Here is a 15322-nt window from a genome sequence, read left to right as displayed (position 1 = left end):
TTATTTAAAATTTTAAATCTTAGGCAAATATATAAATTTTAATATGGATTTGCCTTAGATTAAAAATATTAAATAAAGAATCTGCTTATGAAATTTAAAATACAAAAAAATAAATATTAAAAAATAAATTTAAAAAAAAATATATTAAGAAAATAAATATTGAAAAAATAAATATTAAAAAATTAATACTGAAGAAATAAATATTGAAGAAATAAATATTGAAGAAATAAATATTGAAAAAAAAAATAATAAAAGAAAAATATTAAAAAAATAAATAATAAAAAAATAAATAATAATAAAATAAATATTGGAAAAATAAATGTTAAAAAAATAAGTATTAAAAAAATAAATATTAAAAAAAAAAACACCCTTTTTAAGCTTAAAATATAAGGAAAGAAAACCCTCAGATATATTTCTATAATTTTTTAAAGAGATTTTTAGGTGGGACTTTTATCTAAATTCCATTTAGATGAGTCCTGTTTTATTCGAAAACTTATCAAAAAACTTGAATTGCAAGCTTAATCAAACCTTTTTTAATCAAAGGTAAAACTAAGATCTTCAATTGACTTTAAAATCAAAAAAAGAAATGCCATCTGGTTAAATCTCATTACATTTTCTCTGTGAAATTAAACAAGCAGCTTTAATTCGCATTTAAACTGAATTAATTAAGCTTCAAGTTGAATGAACACTTTTGCATATATGTGAGTGATATTCAAATGGCCAATTATAAATCTTTAAATCTAAAAAAAAAAAAAGGAAAATATTAGCAAATGCATATTTGAATGCGATTGCCAGGCTAGAAAGTCTTTGAAGGTATGCAAATGATTGAACGATTGAACGCTCTCGTGGTGGCCAGTCAGGCCTCAGCGAGTGCCGTCGCGTGTCCAGTCCAAACCAAGCCAGTTCAGACCCAATCAAGAGCACCCACTCCAGCCCCAGTCACAGCTCCAGTCCCAGCTCTAGTCTCAGCTCCATCTCCAGCCTCGCCTCCTCCTCTTTTCACACTTTACTGGTTGCCGCCGCCTCGTCTGCTGCTTCTAATTAGCTGCCGTTTGGAGATGGTGCTAGAGATGGACTGGACTGCACTGGGACAGGGACAGGGGGGAAATCCGGAATGTTGTCCAGGGAATGGTTACTTCACTGTATTTTCATGCTCTCATATTTCACTTTTTTTTTATTGCAGCGTGTGTCTGACACAGTTTTCTTTGGTTCTTAATAATAATCAACTTGGAATCGGTTTGGTTATGCTTGCTGCCAGGAACGACTTTTAACTAGAGACGTTTTAATTCAGCTTTTGCCACTCATTAGCATTTGCCAACCAGTTAATGGGTTAACATATTAAAGAGTAATTTGCAAATATTTTCTAGCAAATTGGCAATTATTCTAGAAATTGGAGCTAAATAATAGGTTTATGCTTTGAGATTTTTATGGGGAAATTAAATTAGATGCTTCTTCTGTTGGGAGATAAATGAGAAATTAGAGAATTATATTTATTCTTAGAAATATATATGGTTATAAAAAAAAGTGTAAAAAAACCAAATCTACATTTGTTAAAAAACAAAATCTATACATGCAGAGGTTTCTTAGCTTTTCTAATATATTTTACAAGTTTAGTGAATAAAAAAACAAAATCTAGACATGCTAGAATTATTTGTAGGGCTCCTTTCCCAGTGTCCATCCCTGCGGCATGAGAGGGCACTGGACTTTTCAATTTCCCGGACGAAGCTACCAATAAATCGAATTCCCATTACCGGTGCTCATGGACACGGCCACTCTGGTTGCCCATTTACAATGTCTGTTCCATGTCCTCCTGGTTGGACTACAGCGGAATGCTATGCTCTCTCCTGGTAATTCGATTTAAGCAAATTGCGCATGAAAGTAGTATGCAGCGTGTGGCACAGCGGCTCCTCCTTCGCATCGGCTTAATTAAAATTGAAAACACACTCGCAAGCAGGCAGGTGGCGGCGGCGGGGGACTGCAGGCAGGCGCGGATTGTTTGCATTTAATTGTATTAATTATTTTCATGTTGATTGCATTACAAACAAACAGCAACATGGCAAGAACAGAGGTGGGAGACAGACAATGAAAAGGCCATTCAGGCAAGGGGTCAAAGTTCAGTGGGTGCATCCTATTGTTGCAGATTATTAACAAATATTTGATTTATGCAAGAGGCGACCAACCAGAATGCCAGAGGGATGGATGATGATGACAGACAGGAGACTCTGGATAAACACAAACTTTAGGCTACAATTGGGTGTCCTGATATAGAAACTCCGTTGAAAATCAGGATTAACTCTAGGAAAAAACACAGGATATAGGATTAGTAGAAAGATCTCCTTGTGGAAAGTCTACTTTAGACCCCGAAAAACACTCTTTTTTGAAAAGAAAATATCTCTTATATCCGTAAAACCCTGCCATCACTGTTGCCAGAGTTCCAATTTTAGGATAACGGATACGGATTACGGAATGCCAGGGGCGTGGCATAATTGCCGGACTCATTGGAAAGGGTGTGCATACTCTCCACCGTCCGGAAATTACTAAAACTCGACCGTGCGGACTGAAAATTAGTCGTCGCCGGTCGACGACATCAGAGGCAGTTGGGGATTATCACCTGGAAGAGGAGGAGCAGCAAGTTTGGGTGCAGCAGAAAAAAAAACAAAAAAAAACCAACAAAAGTGGCAACAAAAATTTGCAATGTTTGCTCAGTTCCGACGGTTTACACTAAACAAACAGAGATAGAGAGGCGCCAGGCAGGAAGGAAGAGGAGGACAAACTGCGACGGCCTCCTTTTTTTAATTGATTTTGGTAAAGGGGGTGGGCGGGGGAAAAACAGAAAAACAGTGTTGCCACGGAAAAACAGACGAGAAACGATAAATGAGCCAAATAACAAATATGGAAAAAATAGATTTATATATATAAGAAGGGAGGAAGCTAACATTTAACATTAAAATTAGGCTGCTGATTTTTCTATTGAATTTAGCTTAATGTTGAATGTTTTACTTAAAGTGGTTAGGAAATATATCTATATAATTTTCATTTTTAATTTAATTTTTAATTTATTTTTTCATTTAATTTTGATTGTGTTATAACTTTAATAAATACTTGCCTTTCCCCCGCTTTCCATTTGTTTCCTCTTATTATGCGAATAAAATCTTTCCTTTTTTAAGATCTTCAAGTAAAAGCCACTTAGCCACTTGGCCACTTGGCCACTTTGTGTGCTGCTCCTCATCCACACTTGACTTCGTTTCGGGGGAGGGGCAAAGGACTTGCCACTTGATTATGACAATTACCAGGCTCAATTGCAGTCACGCTTCCCGCTCTGCCAATTTTTGGTTTCTTTTTTTTTTTTTTAATTAACTTAAAAATAAATCAATAAAAAGACGACTAGAGAGAGGCGTTCAAGGTCAGGCGAATCACATAACATTATTATGACAACTGTTGTCGAAAAAAAAAAACAAAGAAAGAGAAGAGAAGAAAGCAAATCGGGCGTGGCCACTACTATACTATGAAAATACTATGGGTTTAGGCCGGAAAATCGATCAAATAAAGGGGCAGACAGGGCAGAGACATGACGGCGGCGTGACGAGCTTCGATTTTGTTGATATTTTTAGACCCTTTCCAAAACGGGGCAAGAAGAAGCGTAGCTGTTGTAGTTGGAGAACGCTGATTGCGTGACAATGTGCGCGGGATGTGTGACAGCTGGGCAGGACACGGCATACGATACAGGATGCCAGCACCACTACGTGACTGTAGTTCCCTTCTAGTCGTCCTCCTCCTCCTCCTCCTCCTCCAACGGAAAAGCCGGACACGTTCACCCGTACAACAAAGTTGCTTTGACAATGCAATGACAGCAATTTCGAGCTGCAGCAGCAGTAGAAAAGCTACGAAAGAGCCACTAAACCACTCGATGGGGCTCCCGAAAGTCTGTTGCTGGCAAAAAAAATTTAGCTAGCCAAGAGGGGAATCCCTTCGATTAGGTGGGAAGTGTCAGTGGGAAATGCTCAAGGAAAGCTTTTTCTAGGAAAGTCGCTTGAAAATGTGAAGGTTTGCCTTTGAAATTTATAGATTTTGAATTTGTTCAGATTAAGAAAACGTTTAAGCTTTTGAATTAAATATTTGTTATAAAATGAATAAATAATTGAATTTATAGAAATATATAAAATATGAAATATAGGATAAATAGAAAAATATTAATTATAATATATATAGTATATAGTTTTTTAAAATTCCTAAGCTTCTTTCCTTAAGAATAACTTTATTAAACCAAAGCCAAAGGCCCTGAAAAGTATGCTAACTAAAATCTTAAAGAAAATAATTTATTTACCCAGATAAATAGTAAATTGGAAACTCTAATTTTCCCTCTGCCTAAATTAGCATACACGAGCATAAATAAATGAGCTTGGAGAAATCGAACTATTTCCTGAGGTCTAACCAATGTTTTTTTCTTTGGCCAATGTGGCGTATACGCAATAATCAATGAAGCATCGAAGCAGGCATTGCAGACACAGCGGCTTAAGGGGGTGGGCTTGCGGTAGGGTGGCTTGTGGTCTGTTGCGTCATCAATCAGCACACACACACGCATACACACGTATGAAATAGGGACATTAAAAATGCTTTTATTGCAAATTAATTGCCTTTGAAGTGCATTTGGAGGCCACTCACACACACACACATCAGGTCTAGACCCTAGACCCTTTCTGCAGCGGCACAGATCATGCGACGCACCCGTGGTCAGCCGCAGACCACACCCACTTTCCACCTTTCTTCTCCCACATTTTCATCACCATTTTGGGGCCCAGCTCACGTTACGTTCGTTTCACTTTAATTAGTTTTCGCCAGGTCGTTTCAGTTTCAGTTTCAGTTTGAGTTTGAGTTTTGGCCTGGCCCGGCCCGGCCTGGCCGTGACGAGCGTGTCATTAAATTTGCAATTTAATTTGTCATTATTCTAATGAGCGAAAATGCAGGGAACAGCTAGGACCTAGTTCCTATGTCCAGGCCACCAAAGAGTGGACCTGGGCACTACATCACGGTCCAGTATTCATCAACAATTTAAGTTTAAAATTTCAACAACAATTTAAGTTTACAATTTCAACAACAATTTAATTTTAAAATTTTAACAATTTAAGTTTACAATTTCAACAACAATTTAAGTTTAAAACTTAAATATTTCAACAAATCAGTTTCTCAGTAATTTTTAAAATATCAACAATTCAACAATTTAAGAATTCTACAACATGAATAAACTCTTACTTTAAAACTTTTTTATATCAAAAAATAAATAGTAAATAATTGTAAAAAAATATTACAAATTCAGTATTATTCCAATTCCACAATATAATAATTTAACACTGTAACAAATCAAGATTTCAACAACAATTTCTCAAAAACAATTCTATACAACCATTTCTCAACAACCAACAATTCCTTAATAACATTATCTCAACAACAATTCCACAACAAAACCTTAAGAAAATATTTACTTATTAAATATATATTAAAGTTTGCCAATTAGACTCCAAAACAAGTGCAATTTCCTCTTTAATTAAAACAAAAAACTAAACAAATCCACAACAAATTTAAAAAAACTCCCCAAATTTAATAACAAATTTCAAAATTAATCCTGAAAAATCGATTTCGCTGCAATAGCTATTACGCAATTAACTTAAATCTTTGGAAATACCATTCAACTATATATAAATAAAACCGACACCACAACACCATTCGATTAAAGAAAAAGTTCTTGCAACGCCGCCGATTGCTTAGATGACTTTTGGCCTTTCTCTGGGTGGTGTCCTGTTCGTGAAAGGATTTGGCCGGGACGTGTGCTAATTAGTTGCTAACTGCTTGTTGATGGCCAAAGCCAAAGCCGAAACGTACACCCCCGGTCGCAGACCACTTGACCGCAAATTGAAATGTTCAATGCGAAATTCATGAGCCGGAAACGGTCAGGCGCGCAGGGGAAGGAGTAAAGTGTCGCACATGTGTGCATGTCGTTGTCGGCCACATACAACCCAACCCCCTAACCCCACCCCAACCAGGACCCGTTGTGCCACCCAAAGCTAGTCGCATCTGATCCCAAAACACTTTTTGGCTCGAAAGTTTTTTGGCAGCGAGAAAATACAGAGAAACAGGAAAATAAAACCCATTTCCGAGCGGCAATTTCATGAATTTTCTCAACTGCTTTGGCAATGCCATAAAGAAAATAGTGCTTTCAATATATAAACATGTTTGTATACATAATACAATATATATTTATTTATTTTAACGTCTGTGTGTGTGCTGAAAACTTGAGTAAATTCTTGGGCAAAAGGTGAGCAAGGAAGACCTGGTACATCCTTTTGATTATTACTATTATAGCAGAGAATCCTTTCGAAGAAAGCCAACATATGCTAGCCCGGTATTCAATCCACTTCTTCCTCCCGCCTAAAGCACATATGGCATCCTGGCGGGACTTTAATGTATTACTCGGCTTGGCAGGCACAAAACTGCAAATGGTGAGCACAAAGTTGGACTGCAAAATGGGCCGCTTCTGCTTTTGCTTTCTGCTCCTGCTCCTGCTCCTGCTCCTGCTTCTGCTTCTGCTTCCTACTCCTGCTATTTGCTGGTCAGTCCGAGTACGTTGGATGGTCATAAAAATTGCTTATCTCGTTACATTTAAAGTGAAATACAATTTCGGCTAATGCAATTGGCACACGAACAGCAGGAGGCAAAAAGCAGGAAAGCAGAAAGCATGAGAAGACACCCCTTCTCGTGCTCACACACTCACGTAACTCTAAAGCCTTTCATTTTGATTAACGTGCCGTCGTCATAGCTGCAAAATGGCTTTACAACCCGTGAGTCCAAAAACTGAAGGCAAAAACCAAACCTAGAGGCCAGGAAGGAGGATAGTTGGGGTAGCTAAAGAGCTGAAACCTCGGAGAACCTCGCCACAAAAGTGCCGACTCTTGCACATCTCACTCGGGGTCTCCGCCGACGACACAACGTGAAAATCATGAAAATTAATTGGCAATCTGCTGGGCTTCCACTCCCCGCACCTATCTGTGCTATCCTGTTTGAGCTTTACTCGCTCATTTTCCGCTCCTGCTGAGCTTGGCACAAATTAATGTGCCGCCATTTTGAATATTGCAGACGCTCCTCGTCGGTATCCTCCACCAGCGGTATGCAAATGTTTGCCCTCGAAAAACTCCAACAGAAGTCGGTCAAGCGGAAGCATTGCGTTACTCCACTCGTACCGGGGTCCTACTCCACCGATCCTTGCCAGACTGGGTTAGGCTTAAAAAAAATTTGAATTCCAATTCCATTCGCCGGCGGGCACTTTCCCACTTCTATTTGAGTTTCTGATTGATTCGTGCTCATTTGTTTGAGTTGCCAAAGGAGTGGAGAGTGGCGGTAGGAAGGTGTCTCGGAATACAGCCTAATCCAGGCGAAAGGGACAATTTTTTAGCTATTCAAGGGGGTTTACTCTAAGAGACATAAAGCTAACTGCACTAGGGAAAAATAGCGATATCGATATACTTTGCTAAAGATTAAAGTATTTTTTAAATATTTTTATTATTTTTTTTATTTTTTTCATTTATTAAGCCAAGACAAATTTCGAGTTCATTCTTGAAAAAGAGTTGTAAAAGTTAGTGTTTCTTTGATTATTTATATTTTTTTTCATATATGTCGATAAGTTTATCGTTATTATCGTTATTCACATGTCAATTATAAAGATAGAAATCTATCTCTACTCCAGGTTTCTTTTTATGAGGACTAAACTTAGGCCTTAGGTTACATTTATACTAGGCTTGGTTTTATTATTTAGGAAATTGAATTTTAGGGAACATGTCCTATAAAATACATACCAGAAGCTTATTTATCGATATGTTATCGTACTGAGCTGTCTTCACTAACCACAGCCATAAGACTTGCTCTTTGAGAACTTCAAATTTAAAGGTTTTCTTTGATTTCTTTTAGATATTCTTCATCTTAACTTAATTTTTATAATATTTCCCTGTTAATTTATCACTGTGTACTTGGAAATCCCTAGGAATCTGGTGTTTGGAATTTATTTATTTACTTTTACCTAGAATTAGCCGACTTTGCAAAGTTAATAATCTCGCAGCCTCAAGTTGTGAGTTCCTGGCAATTACCAGCTAGCCCCCTTGGGGCACAGGTGGGCGTCGCGAAGGCCATAACTCAGGACATGCCTCAATTACTGAAGTCAACTAAGAGGAGCGCCTAGTGTCTCCTGTAGGACGCCCACAGCATTGTCCTTGGGCCTACATGGAAGCGCAATTAATTGCCAGCTGACATTGTTCTCATAAATTCCCATCACAAAACTTTGCCAAGGGAAGAAGACAGGCGGAGCAGCCGGAAGAATCTGTGGAATTGAGCAGAAACTCCGGCGGTATTGATATTGGAATTCAATCAGTGGCCATAAATTCGCTTTGCATAATAATAAGTATCTGGCAGATACATTTCTGCAGGTTTGCCTCGCATAAAATTGCAATTTTGATTCCTTTTGCCAGCCTGAATTTATTTTTCGATTTTTTTTTTTTTTTTTTTTTATGATGCACACATATTTCGTAATTTTATGGCAGCAGCTGCTGCTGTAGCTGCCCCTGGAGCTGGTCTCGGACATGGAACTGGGAGCTGGAAGCTGGGAGATTGGATGGTGGTGATGCCTCAGTTTTGGTGCAATTTTCGCTTGGTGCATTTGCGAAATTAAAAAGCCTCTTGCATCATTCTCAGCCGGCGTTTCAGAGCTCGTTCAGTCTCATCATCGTTTTCGTTTTCATTTTGGGTTTGAGTTTGGGTTTTCCCCCTCCTCATCCTCGTTGGTTGTGGTTAGCAGCCATCAAGTGATTTGTTGGTCGCCTGCCAAGTGCAGCTGGTGACAGTCCCCCCACCCCCACACACACACATGTGTAGGGTTTCAGGGACAGGGACAGGGACAAAGACAAGGACCCCAACCGGTCAGTCCCGAGAACAGTTGTGTTGGTCCTGACTTTGAATTTTTGGAAAACATCAAACTAATGGCTATTTTCTATGTGAAATACTTCAATCTCTGGAATTGATTCGGCAAAAACTGTTTGAAGATGATAACTGATGTGAAATTCTATTGAAAAGTTCTTTGAACTGAACCCAGTTTATGGGTAAATTCTTAAGTTACTTTACCAAACTTAAAGCCACCTTTAATGAGCTTCTTAGAAAGTTGAAAAAAAAAAAAAAACCATATATAAAAGCGTGGGCTGGCCTGGTTAAGTGCTTGGGGCTGGTGCTACCGCAAAACTGATTTATTTATTTCTTTCACTTTATTTACTCACGCCTCCCTGGGTTTTCAAGCTTTTCAATTTTCCCACTTTTCCCCATGCAAATTGCTGCCTGGCTATTTTATTTATTTATGGCTCAAAGAAACATCCATAATCCGCCCTAAAACCAAAGTTCTTGGCTTTATTGATTGACTGGAAAAACTGCATTTTCCTCTCAATTTTCATTTACACTTGATGGCAATTAAAGTTTTTTATTTTTATTTTTTGGTGGTTCAAGTTCCGCAGAAGCATGAAATTTTCAATTTTCCAGCCTCATGATGAAATGCTGAACAGGCCAAGGAGCTACTCGTACCCCCTCCTGTTCTTGTGTGTATGTGTGTGTGTGGATCCAATTTGTCGCCTTGCCTTGCCTGGGAAATTGCGAAAAATCGTTGACAAATTGCATTCGAGGCGCCAGGCGCCCCAGCTTTTCCCCCACAGCTTTTCCTGACTGACTTTTTACCTTTCGTGCTGCCCGCATTAGCGCTTCCCTCTCTCCCCTCTCTTTTCCTCTTGGCTGTAGCTATATTGTACTATATATGTATATGTACATTCAATACAAATTCATTTCGATTCAATCTGGGCATCACCTCAGACTCAAAAAGACATTTCGAATGCTTTTTATTGCCCTCATGGCTAACGCTTTCAGCTTTGTCTGTGCACTGAATAAGGAGGAAACAGGGAGAAAAAAAATGGGAGGAAAATGATTTTTTTAGGGGGAAAATCTAAGCATAGCTTAGGGAAAATTTAACAGTAAATATGGGTTATTTTGAAGATTTAAAAAGATTTTTAAATGTGTTAGAAAAGCTAAGAAATTTGTGGATATATACTTTATTATTACCTAATTTAATGACTTATTTCCTAAAAAAGTCTATCTACAAATTCCTCTAAAATCCATCTAAAAATTCCCCTAAAATCTATCTACAAATTCCTCTATAATCTATCTACAAATTTCTCTAAAATCTATCTACACATTTCTCTAAAATCTATCTACAAGTTCCTCTAAAACCTAGCTAAAAATTAATGTTTAGTTACTTAGAAATTCGCACAGTGTCGTCCCTACTCTTTATATATGACGACTGGCTGCGCCAGATAAGACTTGCTGCTATACGTTTGTCCATTGTGAGCCTGGAGGTAGAGAGATATGGATGTACTAGTTCCTATACCCCTCACATCTCGCATTGATGCATTTACCCCGCTATGCAGTATAGTCAGGCATGAAATTGGAAATCCATAATGGCACATAACATAAAAGGCGGACAAATGTGCACATATGTATATAGTATATCTTTATATATATATATCTATAGTGCACACGTACCAAAGTGTAGTTCGTGAGGCAAAAGGGTTTCTGGCTTGGCAACCATAACTCAAGGAGGCTTCTCTCCCGGCTTAGAAGCCGTGTAAGTTGGTGTAAATATTTGATTACACCGATATTGGTGGGAATTGAAAGCACCTACAACTAGCATATTTTATGTTTCACTTCACAGAAACTGAGAAGAACATACGGGGTAATTGAGGATATATATTACAGGCATTACTTGTGGTAGGAAAGCGTCCTTGCAGAGCTCTTTAGCTCCTAGAAAACTCATAAATTGTTATAAATATCCGTCTCGAAGGATGGGCGTGGTTCTTTCTGTGGAATAAAAATGCTTACAAAATAAGAAAGAAATTTTTCCCATGAAGAGAAAGAAACTTGAAACTATAAACTCTACTTAAACAAGAATAGTAGCTAACTTTGGCACTCAGAAGATGCAGAAACTAGTTGAAAATTTTAGTGTCAAGCCAGGATTTTTTTTTCATTAAAAATATACAGAATTTGATTTTCTTTGTTAATTAATTTTCTTATTTATATATTTATTTAAAGCATTAAAATATATTAAGGTGGTTATAAAGTTATTAAATATGCAGACCGAATTTAATTAAAATTTTTGAATTTTTAAATATTTATTTAAATTTTCTATGCATTTTTTTTTTTTTTTTTTTTTTTTTTTTTTTTTTTTTTGGGAAAAGTAAAATTTTAAAATATTATAACTAAGCCAAAATAGCATTAATTTGGATACATAAAACTGTTCTATTTTTTAATAGGTTAATAAATCTACATTTAAATTTAAAAATTTACAAAATTAAAATTATTACAATTTTTTTCAATAAAAAAAAAAAGGGTTACATTTTGTTTTTTGTTTTGTTAGAAAATTTAATATAAAAAACATAGTTTCTCCATAAAAAGCTAATATATTCTTGAAATATCAATTTATAATATTTAAACTACCACTTTAGACTCTCATTTTTAACCACAAATAGGCATTCAGGCAAGCAATTTTCGATGCATTTCACTTCATTAGTTTGTGCACACACTCGTCGCAACTATATATAGTATATATATAAATACAAGTGCGTGTGAATAATTGAAACGATAAATAAATAAATAAATGCTTATGATTTTTCCACCTGAATGGAGATATTCAAGTGCGCAATCAATATGTGATGTCCTGTCCTCTACGTTATTAACTTTTTGATGGAATTTAAAGGGATAAGCTGGCAGTTAGGCCTGGAATCCTGCAATATTTGCAATTATGCAATTAAGGACAAGCAATTAAGAGGGGAGGCGAGACTAGACTAGGTATACAGGTGTGGCTGCTGTTTGAGGTGTGTGTGACACACTACACTCTTTCGTGTGTAGGTGTAATTAGCAGCTCTGCAGGAGCAATTACAAAAGTTGCCACATTTGCAACTGGCAAATGCAAATTGAATTAAAGTATCTTTCGAGTCGACGGGGTAAACCTAACACCCCATCTGGGTGTATTTTTAGCCATTTCACTTGTTTTCCCCCCTTTTTACTAAACTTGAAAATTCAAGGGATGATGCTCTATGCTCTCTGTGCCTGTCATACGCATTAAAATCTTTTGCATTCGCGCAAATGTAAATTTATTTTTAGTTTGGGCATTGCGAAAATGCCGCAGTTTGCTAAGGGGAAAATGGGAAAAACACACAGCAGCGAGTCAGCAGTCATTGTGACAGGCGCAAGTCTGTGTCAGAAATGCTTCCTTTTTCGGATTTTTCAGTATTTGTTTCGCTTCACTATTTGCTCACTCCACCGCGAGCTGCGTTGGCTGGCAGTAAAATCGAAGAAATATAAACAAACTGAGGTGACCCAGGGCAGCACAGAGGGGGAGACAGTTGGGGAGTATAACCCAGGAGGAGGAGGAGGAGCAGTAGCAGCAGGAGGAGTAACACCAGGCAGTGACATGTGGCAGGAGATATAGTTCGGAATGAAGTGAAGGGATTGTGTGTTGCCAAGTGCTTTGATTTATGGGTTGAGAGAGATGGCCAGTCCTTTACAGAAACGAAAACTTGATACCCCTTAGATACTCTAGAAAAATATATAAATTAAATATATGAAATAAAATATATCAAATAAAATATATAAAATAAAAGATATAAATTAAAATATATAAAATAAAATATATAACATAAATTATACAAAATATAATATATAAAATAAAATATATAAATTCAAATATATAAAATCAAATATATAAAATTAAATTTTTTTTATTAAATTTATTTTTTATTAAATATATTTTTTAATGAATATATTTTTTATTAAATATATTTTTTATTAAATATATTTTTTAATGAATATATTTTTTTTATTAACGATATGTATTATTATTTTATAACTTTTAAAGCTATTTCTTGTGATATTTCATATTTTTTTATATAAAGAGTCGTATTTCCCTCGAAATTCGTACATCCCTAGAACCTTTCAATGGGTAAGAAAATTCGTTGAAGCGAGAATGAATCCTACAATCGGATTGGAATGCAAACTGTGAATTGTGCTGGGCTATGTGTTTTTCCCCTGACCTCGTCTCGTCTCGCCTCGCCGGCTTTCCGGCTTTTGCTCCTGTCAGAAGCAGTCAAAAAATCTCCCACGAATAGGACAGGTCAGGCCAGAGGAGGCGGTAGTGACCCAGGTAGCACCCTGGGGCACAACACACACACACACACCGGGTGGTGGCCAGGTGAAAAATTCGTAGGAGGAGCCTGGAGATAATAGAATTTTCGGGATTCATTTGCCGAGCCAACCGCACGTGGCTGGTCTGAGGGAAACATTTATGGAGCAATTTATGCAGGGCTATAAAATGTGAAAAAGAGTTCGCTGGCTCCACTCTCTCCCCGTCCAGATTTCTGGCTGAGAGTATTTTCCCGTGTTCCTCCTCCGTGTGGCGTGTGTGTGTATATTGTGTGAATCGATAAAGTGACATAAATTATGCGAAGCTGCCAGGCAACCTGCATCCTTCGCATCCTCCACATCCTCGGCACATTGGTACATTCTTCTCGGCCTTTGTCAGGCTACTGCAATATTTATGTCTATACTATACTCTACTATATGTATATGGGCGAGTACTCCGACCTCCGTGTTAGTTCCTCCCTCTGCGCCATCTCTATCTCCACCTCCATATCGCATTTCGTTCATATTTTGGACACCTTCTCTGTCCTGTTTCCACTTATTTTTGTGGCCAAAATGCTGTCCCATCATTTGGCCTCGTTTATTCTCGGGCTTATAAACACACACACACACACAGAGAAAGACATACACAAATTCTCGTTTATTGTTGTCCGCTGTTTTTGGTGGGTAGCCTATAAACATTGATTAGCCATTAGGGGAACAACACTTCAAAATAAATTGCGTATACGTCATGTATGCCTGGAGAGAGAGAGTGAGAAAGCAAGAAGAGTGTGTAGAAAGTAAAGAGAAACGGGGAGTCAGGATAGTTTAGACTAGAGCGAGGAGCAAGGAGCCAGGAGAGGGTTTAGAGTGTTGAGTAGAGCGGAGGAGAGTGAAGAATAGGCCTCGGAGAATGACCACAGTTAGATATGACTCAACACTGTAGGCGCTGGAGGTAATGGGCCAGAAGATACACGGGGAAATGGAAATGAAAATGGTTGGGAAGAAGAGGCCATGGAGAAAGTCAATTAGAGAGAGACAATGACGCATTTTTTTTTTTTGGACTGCGTCTGACGCAATTCTCCCCTTTTCAGTCTACTATCTTCACTCTACATTTTATTTTGTAGCTTAAAGATCTCTTTTATGTTGACCTTAAACATTATTAATTAATAATTTAAGCAATGCAAAATAGTAAACATTAAAGATAAGATTCAACAGATTCAAGTAAAGGAGAACATGGCTAAATAGATTCGTCTGCTGATTCTTATACCCTTTCAGGGTATTATAATTTCACTCAGAAGCTTTTTTAACAATAAAGGAGTCATTTCCGACCCTATAAATCATATATATTCTTGATCAGCACAAAAAACCGAGTTGATCTAGCTATGTCTGGAAGAAAAAAATATTTTGCCATTTTTTTTTGTATTTTTTATTTCGAAAAAATTCTTTAAAAAAAAGTACAAAATTTTGATTTCTTAAAGTTTAAAATTCTGTATGCAGATTTGTTAACCTTGAAAAAACAAACACAGAATCGCTTACCGAATCGAATTTAATGTTTTTTTGGCTTAGTTATGATTTTATAATCAAAAAAATTACCATTGAAAATATTTATTTAAAGAAATTGAATATTTTAGATCCTCTTAAGGGGTTTTATGAATTTAATTAGTGAAGGAGTCATTTCCGACCCTATAAATCATATATATTCTTGATCAGCATCAACAGGCGAGTCGATCTAGCCATGTACGCTTGAAAAAAAATTTTTTTAATTTTTTATAATGGGTTACATCATTAAAATTGGTAAAAAATTAAAAAAAAAAAAAATTAATTCAAAAATAATTTGAATTCGGTATACAGTTTTTATAACCTTTTGAAAACTAACTCAAAACAGTTATCCGAATTAAAATTAATGCCTTTTTGGCTTAGTTATTAAATTTTGAAATTTTAATTTTACCAAAAATTATCATATAAAATTGTTCTAAAAAATTTAAAGTTTAATAATTTCAGTCAGAAGTTTTTTTAAGACTTCTTTTTTAAAGAGATTTAATATATTTTAGTTTTATGTTTTCAATTAGGAAAT

The 15322-nt window shown here is 36.6% G+C and overlaps 1 protein-coding gene across 5 annotated transcripts in view; it reads left to right on the top strand.

Annotated features, from left to right (window-relative positions):
- The window catches only part of futsch, a 70068-nt gene that overhangs the window by 26682 nt on the left and 28064 nt on the right, over positions 1-15322 (top strand). The window lies entirely within an intron of this gene.

This window comes from Drosophila kikkawai, chromosome X (assembly GCF_030179895.1).
Source record: "Drosophila kikkawai strain 14028-0561.14 chromosome X, DkikHiC1v2, whole genome shotgun sequence".
NCBI classification, from domain to species: Eukaryota; Metazoa; Arthropoda; class Insecta; order Diptera; family Drosophilidae; genus Drosophila; species Drosophila kikkawai.
The sequence above is the reverse complement of the archived record's forward strand: the minus strand, read 5'-3'. Positions and strand labels throughout refer to the sequence as shown.